Here is a 9,197-nt window from a genome sequence, read left to right as displayed (position 1 = left end):
AAAAATTATAGCCACACTACTGTCCTGTAAATCACTAGAACTTATTCCTTCTAACTAGAAATGATAAATGTTTAGGCTATCAATGTTGTTTACATTGATTTGGTCAGAATGGCTTAAATTAAATATATTTCCTAGAATCCTTTTTCTTATTTGATTTCTAATCATATTTGGCCAATAAAGGGAACTCTTGAAATAACTGGAAGACAAAATTAAAGGAGAGGTCTTTATTCTCAAAACAGTGCTGCAGTCAAGCAGGATGACAGGTAGATGCTGTTGTACCTGTTAGGCCTTAGAGCATCATCTACATCCTTCTCCTTCTCATCCAGCTCATCTTGATGACTTCTTGCCTGTCAGTGGGCAGTAATCCTGGCTCTATCAACAGATACACTATAGTAGTTTTGCAAAGGAGCTCTTTACACAGAAGCAATGATTCCATAAAGACAATGATTGATGAAGAGAAGTAGTGTTCCACAGAGGCAATTGCTTCCACAGAGGAAAAAGTTTCCATGTAGAGACTGGGTTCTACCAAAAGGGGTGGATTCTACAGCCCTCTCCAAATGGTCCTTCTTTCTAGTCTCAATTTGAAGGTCTGATGAACATAGCTTCTTGGAATTTTTCTCCTTCCTGATTGCAGTAGAATGACAATGACAACCCAAAGATATCAATGTCCAATTCATGGAACTTATACAAATCAATTTACAAGGAAAAGAGGGTCTTTGCAGATGCAATTCAGTAGAGGGTTTTGACAAAGGAAGATTATCCTGAATAATCCAGGTTGGCCTTTCATCTAACCATATGCATTCTTAAAAGTGAGGCAAAAGGAGTTAACATGCACAGAAGAGGATGCAAGGTGGATATCAATGCTACAGAAATCCTGACCAAGATATTTTTCTGTTACTTCAGTCAAAGTACATTTTCATATAACATGTTACCCTGTGTCCTTGGGCAGCTACTACATGAGATTAAGTTAGAATTGACCACTCAATGTACCTAAATTAATTAAAGGTAAATAGGCCCTATTATTCTGAAAAGTGGTTTAGGATCATAAGTTAATGAATACAAGAAACTATCTGCTTGGCCAGTGAAAATGGCTTATCATATGTACCAACATGGTTCAACTCCAAAGTGGTCTTTTTAGGTTATTGAAAATAATGCTCAGTTTACAAATTAATAAATTATTCCAATTTCCCCAGCTTATTTAATAATTCTAATTATTATTTATTCAATTTAAATTTATTCAGTTGAAATGATGGTACCAAAAATAAGTGAATGAAGAAAAAAGAGAAAGTAAAAAAGAAAAAATATTAAATCACTTATTCAATCTCTGATTCTTGAATCTCAAAAACAAACATACATTCTTTTTATTTTAAAACAGCCTAAAAGATTAGGGGCATTTTGATATCTGTGAAAATATGCATATAAAAACATCATGTACTCACATATCTAAAATAGGTTTTAATGTATTTTTACTTTATCTTTGGCCATAATTCTAAAAATGTTGTTTAGAAAATAAAGAGTAGATCTTTACAGATTTATGTAAAAATGGGAAACTGTATTGAAATCACAAAAGGAAGCAAAAATGAAAGAGTTCAGCATAGTAAAAAGAAAGAGGAAATGAATGTTTGAAGTGAAACTAGTATTACTCTTGCTATTTTGGAGATTGATATTCTTTAACCCCAAGTGAAGAAAATTCTACACTTTCAAAAATAAAGTTCTTGCTACTGGTTATATGGAAAATCCTTTTCAAGTTCTACCATATTTCAGCTACGGTTTACTTCACAAATCTACCTTATACACAAAAACCTGGTACGATAATGAACACCACTCTCATTAAGATTTAAAAGAGTAGGATTATTTGTTGCCTCCACAAAGCTATTCTCTAGAAGAAATGGGAACCAAACCAATTGAACACAAACTAATTTTTTTTTCCACTTCACAACACTACCTTTGTTTTACGACACCCCTCAAGCAAGTCCTGCTATGTTCTTAAAACCTTAAAAACTTTGTGTCTGATATTCTGCTTATGTATTAATGTTCACTCTAGTAAAGATTATTTTTCCTATTTTCTTTTCTTCAAGGTAAACTGCCATTTAAATAATTGGACCATTAAATTATGCCTAAGAGCTGATAGCAGAGAATAGATACAAGAATATAGGAGTGGTTCAATAATAAAAAAAATAATAGACCTGTTTCTGAGTGAGAGAGAGAGAGAGAGCGAGAGAGAGAGAGAGAGAGAGAGAGAGAGAGAGAGAGAGAGAGAGAGAGAATGTGTGTGTGAATATATACAAAGCTAATATATACAGAGGTAATTAAGGGGTGCTCATGGCCTATATTTAGGAAAACATAAGTAGAATGAAAAACTGAATCAAGACCTAAAGGATTGGTTCAGTTTTTTTGTTTGTTTGTTTGTTTGTTTTAAGGGCTGGTATTGTGGCAGAGCACTTGCCTATCATGTGTGAAGCACTTGGTTTGATTCTTGGCACCATATATAAATAAATAAAATAAAGGTCCATTGATGACTAAAAAAAAAATTTTAAAAAAAAGAACTAAAAGGTAGAAGGGATTTCCAAAATTTAGTTCATCCATAAAGAACAACTTTTCTTAGAAACAAATTCTGTCTAAAAACACAGAAATCTGGTAAATTAAAAATGATGGCCTTTTTATTTGGTAACTCCAAAAGTTATTGATTCTCTATAATTTCCAGTGCTGATTGATAAAGAACCAAAAAGAGGAAAAGGCCTGTACCCTATACTTTTCTACCTTGTGTTTGGCTTCCATATCTTGGGAGGCACAGAAATCATTAAAATAATCCATAGGCAATAGTGCCCATCTCAGGTAGATACCTAGAGTGAACATTCACCTACTATTTCCACTGATGCTCCCTGCTCTTTCTTCCTTGATGTACTGGCACTTGGCTGCATGAAACCACTTTCATTTATTTTTGTATGAAAAATGCTGCCTTTCAGTTATGCTGAGATAATTTTCCTAAGATAAATGGTCAATATAGAAGTTGACATTCAGCGTCTCTGTGCAAGAACAAGAATATTGGTGGTGAGAAGCAAGGGAGCATTCCATGCAGCAGTGTGCATAGACCTTAGGAATCTGTTGCTCAAGAGGAAGCAGGAGATAAAGATAGAAATGATGACTAAATCTAATTGGGCATTTGCAGTAGCACGTGCATCTTACCCGCTGCCCCCATATATCTTTTTTCCTTCACAAATATCTCAGGGCATAGATGTTATTTTTTGTTACCTCCTATTGTTTATGAAGCAAACTTAAATGCTGCTTTTTATTTGTAATCGGCATCATTGTAATTATATATGGTTATGGGGCACCATGTGACATTTCAATACATTGTATAATATATAATGATCAAATCAGAGTAACTGGCATATTAATTCCCTTAGACAGTTATCACTTATTTGTATTGGGAATTTTTATGATCCTCTCTGCTAGCTCTTTTAAAATATATAATTAATTGTTGTCAGCCATAGCTATCCCAATATACTATTGAATATTAAAATGTTCCTCCTATTCAACTGTATTTCTGTATATTTTAATGATCCTTTTTCTATTCCTTCTCCCCATGTTCTTCCCAGGTGTAGGTAATCACTATTCTACTGGTTAGTCTATCAGATCAACTTTTAAGCTCACACATATAAAACATGTGGGATCTGTCTTCTCTGTACCTGATTTATCTCCATTGAACATGATTTCCTCTTCTCCATTGAACATGATTGTCATGCATGCTACTGAAAATGACAGAATTATATTCCTATTTTATGGATGAATAATATTTCATTGTGTGCATGAGTGTGTGTATTTTTTGTATATTTTAATATATCCATCTGTAAATAAATACCACGGTCTAGTCTATATGTTGACTATTGTGAATAGTGCTACAATAAACTTAGGAGTACAAGTGATCTTCAGTACAGAACAATCTTCAAAACATTGATACCTTTCCTTTGGATATATATCGAAGAACAGAACTGCTGGATCATATAGTAGCTCTATTTCTCTTTTGGGGGGATACTTCTATTCTGTTTTTCATAATGATTATACTAATTTACATCTCCACTTAACAGCCTCTTTCTCCTTTCTCTGTGTTCTCATCAACATTTGTTATTGTTGTTTTCATAATTGTCATTTTTAGTGGAGTGGGATGATATCTCATTGTGCTTTAAACTTCTGCTTCCCTGATGGCTAATGAAGTTGATTATTTTTTCATAAACTTGTTGCCATTTGTATATGTTCTTTCCAGAAATATCCATCAAGGTCATTTGTCCATTTTTTAATCAGATAATTTGTTTGTTTTTATGTTGAGTTGAGTTCTTTATATATTCTCAATACTAATCCTTTGTCAAATGAATAGTTTGCAAATATTGTCTCCTATTCTACTCTCCATTCTATTAACTTTTTTTAAAATTTGTCATAAACCCATTTTTCAATGTTTGGTTTTGTTGACTATGTTTTTGAGGTCATACCTAAAAAGTCTTTTTCCAAAGTCCATAGTATTTCCTTATGTTTTCTTCTAGTAATTTCACAGTTTCCATTTTTATTTTTACATCTTTCATTTATTTTTGGTTGATTTTTAATATGATGAGAAATAGAGGTCTTGTTTTATTCTTCTGCATATGCATATCCAGTTTTCCTAGCCCTGTTTTCTCATTGTCTTCTTTCACTGTCTTTGTCAAAAATAAATTGTCTGGAACTATGTAGATTTATTTCTTGGTTCTCTTTTCTGTTACCTTTATCTATATGTATGTCTTTATGCCAGTACCATGCTGTTTTGGTTAGTGGAGCTTCATAGAACATATTGTTAAAGGCACCACCTTTGTTTTCTTGTCAGGGATTGCTTTGACTATTGGAAGTCTTTTATGATTCTATAAAATATTAAGAGTCTTTTTCTTTTTTCTTTCTAGTTCTGTGAAAAATGTCTTTGGTATTTTGATAGAAGTTGCATTAAATCTGAAGATAGTTTTGAGTAGCATGGACATTCTAATAATTGATTCTTCCAATTCAGAAACAGGGCATGTCTCTCATACTCCTCCCCTCTTTTGCTTCTTTGTGTCTGTCCTCTTTAATTTCCTATATCAGTGTTTTATAATTTTTATTTCATATATCATTTACCTTCTATGTTAAATTTTTTCCTAGATATCTTAGAGATGAATAATTTTAAGAATACTGTCTGCAACGATTTCACTGTTTATTTAAGATTCATGTTGAAATTTAATTACAAGTATAGCAGCATAAAGCATCATGATCTTTAAGATATGATCAAGGGGCTGGAGTTGTAGCTCAGTGGGAGAGCACTTGTCTCGCAAGTGTAAGGCATTGGGTTCAATCCTAGCACCACATAAAAACAAATAAAGGCATTGAGTCGTATACAATTAAATTTTTTTTTAAAAAAAAGATATGATCAGTCCCTGAGGGCTCTGAGTAGGATTAATGTTATCATAAAAGAGCAAATTTAGTCCTTGTTTGCCTCTTGGTCCCACTGTCTTCTGCCATGTTAGAATATCCAGCCTTCCTTCTTAAAAAGGACATAGCACATGAGTTGCCATCTCGAAAAAAGAGATTGACTTTACCAGTCACCAAACCTTCCACATTAAGCTTTCCAGCCTCCAGAATGTGAACAAATACAATTCTTCTGATAAATTATTCAGTCTCCATATTCTGTTTTAACAGCACAGAATGGATGAGACATTATCTAAAACACACAGCTCTTAACCCATGGCTGTCTTAACTCAAAAAATTATGGTTAGGTGGGCTGGGGATGTGGCTCAAGCTCGCCTGGCATGCATGCGGCCCGGGTTCAATCCTCAGCAGCGAAAACTAAAAAATAAATATTAAAATTCTCTCTCTCTCTCTCTCTCTCTCTCTCTCTCTCTCTCTCTCTCTCTCTCTCTCTCTCTTTAAAAAAAAGATATGGTTAGGGTGTAACACAATAGAAAAACATTTCCTTAGCATACACAGGCCCTAAGTATGATCCCCAGCAACACACACACACACACATATAATTAATTGTCTTAAGTATCAATTTATACTACTACCAAAAAAAAAAGGCTGAGGCATTTCTGAATGCTTGAAACATTATATATATGTATATACATATATATAATATATATATGTATATACACACACACACACACACACACTTTTTTTAAGTGTTTAGTAAAATGAACATAACTAAGAAGTTTATATTTGTTTGTTCAGGACCACCTTGTTAATTCTGATCATCTGACTCTCACTTTCAATTTTTAGATTCAAAATGGATTCTCAACTCAAAAAGTTTATTATCTCCTCTTCTTGTCCAGTTTTTCTCCCATCATACTTATCCCAAGTAAAATAGTATCAGTGATGTGTCATACTTTTCTATATGCCCACACAAATATGTACAAACACAAATGAACACGCTTATATGCAGTCTGGGATATACAATTAGCCCTAGATTCAGATAATAGTCAATCTTCTAACCCTGTCAATCACATGGAATTCTTACCAATGGAACTAGTTTACCTGCTTTCTTGATATGTAATAGAGGTTTGGTTATTTTACTGATAAAATTGGCAGCAGAGTGACCTCAGTACCATGATTTTTTAATCTTAGCTGCATATTATCATCACATGGGAAACTAATTTTTTTTAACAGTCCAGTCATATTCAGATCAATTAATTCATAATCTTAACGTATGAAACAATCTCAGACAACAGAATTTATTCACAGCTCCCCAATAAAATTTCAAAGTTTCACAAAATTATTTTCAAAAAGTGACATAGATCTAATTACCTATTACCTGTCTATCCTGACCATTTCAATAGCTTTCGTAAGTCAGTCATTTCTGTCCAAGTTTACAGCAAAGAAATTGCTGAGCATTGTCATTATTTCTGTCCTAATTTTTACTTGCCCTGACCTAACTTGGTCTGATTCAGGGAAAAGTTCATTATACAAGAATCCACCGCTAAAGTTGGAGAGTGTCATGAAATCAGAGACAGAAGCTAACAGACCCAGGATTGCACAAAGTACAATTTATTTGGGACTTATGGATACATCTTAGGCTACAGTAAGATAGGAGAATCTCTGCACCCCAAGGCAGAAGGAAGGAATTTATGGTAAGATAGACCAAGACAGGTCTTAACCAACTAGAATATACTTGTGACTGCTCATAAACTATGAACATATTAAACATCAGTTAAGAAACAGTCTGGGCGTTAGTGGCCAGCAGGAAAAGTTTGGCTTCTTATCTCAAAGACTTTGTTTAGCAATTTAAGGATTGTAATGCAAGGGTCACATGACAGCCAAGATGCTGGTTATGACTAAGGTAGCTGTTTTCATGTCACACTACATCCCTACAAAAACTCAAACTATTTTTTTGCTAATGTTACAATAGGAGTCTGTCCAACTGGAGGTTGCTTCAAGCACATTTGTCTCTGGGCCTGTTTGCTCAGGAAGCTGGTATTAAGGTCATTTTCCAAACATTGCCAAATACTTACACTAAGTTACTAAAAATCACTGCAGAGTTTCTGAAACTTGAGAATTTCCAGTTTTGCCCTTAAGTTTTTCTGATTATGTATATCTTAGACTTAGCCCCAAACTCTGTGCTTTAAATCTGTTGTGAATACAGGTTTGGAAACCACCCTTGATGGAAAACAAGTTATCTAAAATAAATACTAAACAAGGTTGTTTTTGTCAGCTTTTTCACTGCTGTGACTAAAAAAACCTGACCAGAACAACTGTAGAGGAGGAAAGGTTTATTTAGGGGCTCATGGTTTTAGAGGTCTCAATCCATAGACAGATGACTCCATTCCTCAGGGCTCCAGGTGAGGTAGGATATCATGGCAGAAGAGTGTGGCAGAGGGGAAACAGCTCACATGATGATGGAAGCAGAGAAAGAGGCCTCTCTCACCAGATACAAATATATACCCCATAGCCATGCCCCCAAATGAGCCACTTCCTTCAGCCACATCCACCTGCCTCCAGTTACCTTAACTCAGTTAATCCCATCATGGATTAAATCACAGGTTAGGCTGAAGCTATAATCCAATCATTTCTCCTCCAAACCTTCTTGCATTGTCTCTACACATGAGCTTTTGGGGGGATACCTCACATTCAAACCATAACAGTGATCTTTCCCCAGGAATGTTGAAAGTATATGTAGTGTGTGTGTATAATATCTATCTATCTATGAATCTATCTATCTATCTATCTTTCTATCTATCTATTTATCTATGTGTCTACTGTCTATCATCAGTTGAAATTCACTAGGAAAGGATTTAAGATAAATGGAAGGCTTTATTTGAAAACAAACAGCAGTTTTCAAAGTGGAGGGTTGTAATCTTCAGTAAAATATGAAAATGTAACTGAGGAGTCAGAAAAAAATGCAGGTCCAGGTTCCTACTCTGTTCCTTTATACAAAAAAAAAAAAAAGATGTCAGCCTGCAACCTGCTCAGTCCTGATGAACTGCAGGTTAGAATTCATTGGTAAAACCAAGTGGCAAAATGGGGCTTTCTGGGAGCTATTTATCTTGGCAGCTAGAACAAGAACAGGTTTGGGCAAGGGCCACAAAATTTTAATTTATGGTTCTTCCAGGAAGAGTACATGTGTGACCCCCAACTCAGCAACTGGCTACCAGATTTTATTTGGGGCCCTTCTTAGAGACTCAGCTTTTCTTAAAGTTCATTTTATCCATATATCCATCTAAGTATAAAATGTCTTCCAGGATTTTGATTGGAGAGATTGGGAAAGAGAGAGAAAAGAAAACTGAAGTTCTGGGATCTAACCCTGTCACATAAACCAAGCTAAGAGAAAGCCACAAAGAGTGAAGTTTTTAGACAAACAAAAGAACTTTGGATTTCCTTGCCAACTTCAGAGGCTGCTGGGAACAGCGTGAAGCTGTGATGACAGCAGGACAGCAGGGAGGGGGCTATGAACAATAGTAGCTGATCCAAACCCAGAGCCACAATGAGGTCAAGGTCAGATGCAGAAATCCCTTCTAATGAGAGTAAAAGATAAGAACAAAAGAATTCAGAATACCAGGGGAAGAAAAACTGTAACCTCTTTACAGGAAAAAGATAACAAAGACAGTTAAGTTACAAATAGTACATCATTCTTTGGTTAGAAATAAATAAATAATAGAAGAGATTATTTTTCCTTTAGGAACAGAGAAAACCAAATGTGTGGGAGTCTGGTGCAG

This window comes from Ictidomys tridecemlineatus, chromosome 6, assembly GCF_052094955.1.
Source record: "Ictidomys tridecemlineatus isolate mIctTri1 chromosome 6, mIctTri1.hap1, whole genome shotgun sequence".
NCBI lineage: Eukaryota > Metazoa > Chordata > Mammalia > Rodentia > Sciuridae > Ictidomys > Ictidomys tridecemlineatus.
Note: the sequence above shows the minus strand (reverse complement) of the source record.